The sequence below is a fragment of the Sprattus sprattus genome (assembly GCF_963457725.1).
Source record: "Sprattus sprattus genome assembly, chromosome: 7".
NCBI classification, from domain to species: domain Eukaryota; kingdom Metazoa; phylum Chordata; class Actinopteri; order Clupeiformes; family Clupeidae; genus Sprattus; species Sprattus sprattus.
In genome coordinates, this window is record NC_137926.1 from 1976219 (window position 1) to 1979545 (window position 3327).

Here is a 3327-nt window from a genome sequence, read left to right on the forward strand (position 1 = left end):
CAGCAGTCCCGGCCCTAGCTGGGTAATTGTACAGCATTAGAGCCCTTAGCTCAGGGGTCTCTAACTCAGGCCCGGGGGCCAATTCCGGCCCCCCAAGCGATCTTACCCGGCCTGTAAAAAAAATAATAGAAACGTTTAATTGATTTAAATGGGCCACCCCCACGTTTATCGTAAAAATACGGCCCCCCAATGACCAGACTGGATGCTCATTGGCCCCCGGGTAATTTGAGTTTGAGACCCTGCCTTGGCTGGGTAGTTCTACAGCCCTTAGCTAATTCATGATAAATCACTCCTCGTGTGGTCCACTTCAGGTTTCTCCATATGGCCTCCCTTAGACCCGAGACCCTGGCGTCCAGTTCATTCACTGCAGCCGAGGTCTGGCGGGCTGATTGGCACATCCATCAACCAATAGCAACCTGAGAGGTCTAGAGGTCTGGCGGGCTGATTGGCACCTCCATCAACCAATAGCAACCTGAGAGGTCTAGAGGTCTCCTCCAATCAGCTCCCCTCACCTCCAGGACGTGGGCGGTGTCCTCGGGGTAGGGGGTGTACCCGCTCTCTTTGCTCCCCTTGTAGAGCCACAGGCAGCGCCGCACCTCCGAGGGGGGCTCGCTCCAGTACACCGCGTGGCGCCTCCTCTCCTTCAGGTGGACGTCATAGCGCCTCCCCTCCACGGGCACCACCACCTCCTTCTGCTCCTGCTGCCCAGGCTGCTGACTCCACACTACACAACACAATGAACCAATCAGAGTCACTCACACAACACAATGAACCAATCAGAGTCACTCACACAACACAATGAACCAATCAGAGTCACCAACATAACACAACACACCAATCACACTCACACACACACACACACACCACACCAATCACAGTCACCAACACAACACAACCCATCAATCAGTCACCTACACACACACAGCACAACACACCAATCACAGTCACCCACACAACACAACACAATGAACCAATCACAGACATCCACACAACACACCACACCAATCACACTCACACTTACACACACCACACTACACAACACACCAATCACAGTCACACACACAACACAACACACCAATCACACTCACACACACACACAAACCATCAATCAGTCACCCACACTACACACACACACACAACACAACAAACCAATCACAGTCACACACACACACAACCCATCAATCAGTCACCCACACTACACAACACAACACAACACACCAATCATAGTCACCATCATAGTCACCTACACTACACAACACAACACAATGAACCATTCACAGTCACCCACACAACACAACACACAAATCACAGACACCCACACAACACACCAATCACACTCACACACACACACACAACACAACACCCAATCACAGACACCCACACAACACACCAATCACAGTATTCCTCCTCTTTTTGGAAAATGTAGTATTGAAAGGTGACATTTAACCTTTGCAGATTTACTATCAGGATAAGGATTAATATCAGGATTAGGAGCTCAACCAACAAGAACATCAGCTCAGTACAGTGTGGACTACCATCAGGAACACCCAGTCACTCTCACACACACACACAACACAACACAACACACCAGTCACACTCACACACACACACACACACAACACACCAATCACACTCACACACACACACCACACCAATCACACTCACACACACACACACACAACACACCAACCCATTCACTCTACACCTGATTCAGTGAGATCAACTCTCTTCAGACTTTTACGACTTCCAGGAAAGAGCCATGACAGCGTGAAGGAGTGGTTGCCATGACAGCGTGACTGAGTGGTTGCCATGACAGAGTGACTGAGTGGTTGCCATGACAGCGTGACTGAGTGGTTGCCATGATGACAGCGTGATTGAGTGGTTGCCATGACAGCGTGACTGAGTGGTTGCCATGACAGCGTGAAGGAGTGATGTGCTCACCGTACGCCTCCTCCAGCGTGTGGGAGTCCTCGTAGCTGAGGGGGAGCCAGGGGCTCTTCTCGGGTACAGACGGGCGGTAGAACCAGTGGGGTCGCACCGGCTCGATCAGGCTGCTCTTACTGGCCATGGCAGACGGGCCCTCGCCAACCTAGGGTCGATTACCTACAGAGATACTGGACACTAGAGGAAAAAACATCATATGAATTCTTTGAGTAAAAGAACTTAGGCTACTCTAATTACTCATTAAGTAATTATTCTGCCTCAATTGTACCACATTGATGCAAAAATGTATATATATATATATAAATCTGAGGAGCAGGGTTCTCATCATAAGAGGGTTTCTTGTCATGACAAACAGGTCTGGGATAGAAGAACATTTCGTAAACGGACCACCCCTGGTCTGGTGTAGACCTACTGGATTCTCATCTGACCAGGACCGCTGTCGGTCTCAGAGTAAACTGCTGTGTGGGAAGGCTTTTAGACATGACCAACCAACAACATGTTCTTTCTCTTTCATTCCCCTCTGACTGAAGCAAGACCGCATCAACCAAGCTATCAATACCAGCACAGACATGTCTTTATCCATAAATTAATCAATGCATCCCAATCAATAGGCCTACACAATGATACAAATCAACCCCCCCCCCCCACACACACACACACACACCTACAGGACTTTAGGGTTTTCAGAGGAATATCCAAACCCCTATTGTAAAAGCTTAAGCCTGATTCTTAATATGAGTCTATAGATTCTGTTTCTAACGCATAGCAGTCTTGCTAGACGTCTCTTCCAACTCTGGATAACCAGTTTCTTATGACCATAAGAACAACAGGTAGTTGATTAAATTATATCCTAGTCTAATGAACAATAGGATCTTAATGGTTAGGCCAACGAGTAATCTTGTTTAAGATATCACTTCAGCATCAGTGGGCAGAGGACTGACAACACACCTGAAACGCACTGAAAGAAAAACTTTACGGGTCAGGAAGGATATCTCTGATTTCAGGAAACAAGTTAAAAGTAATCATAAAAGAATTACGCAGGTTTGGAGTGTTTTACCAAAACAATAATATACTAACCGTATGTCGCTCAGGTTGAATATAATCTCACAGAGAATAGAAAAGCATTATGATAAATAATCTTTCCGAATAACGACGATCAACACAGCAAAACGCCAGATGTCAAACTATCACAAATCCTCCTTCATCACTGCATACATCTAACTAGTTTGGAAGCACCAACATGATATACCCCTCTAGACTTGCGTGAGGTTTAAAGGTCAGTTCGACCCTTCTCCAATCTCCGCCCTCATTAGTGTGACTTTCCTTGTCTTAAGCAGGTTACCTCAGAAAAGGTGATTTTACCGCTTATCGTTACTTCTGACA

The 3327-nt window shown here is 47.1% G+C and overlaps 1 pseudogene across 1 annotated transcript in view; it reads right to left on the minus strand.

The window, feature by feature from the left end:
• LOC308368391 overlaps nt 1–2068 on the minus strand; it is a 70441-nt pseudogene extending 68373 nt beyond the window's left edge. The window contains exons 1-2 of the transcript XR_013969077.1: nt 1942–2068; nt 513–724 (exon numbers count right to left, since the gene is read on the minus strand). The product of XR_013969077.1 is annotated as an uncharacterized misc_RNA (transcript). The remainder of the gene's footprint in view (nt 1–512; nt 725–1941) is intronic.
• Nucleotides 2069–3327: the final 1259 nt, after the last annotated feature.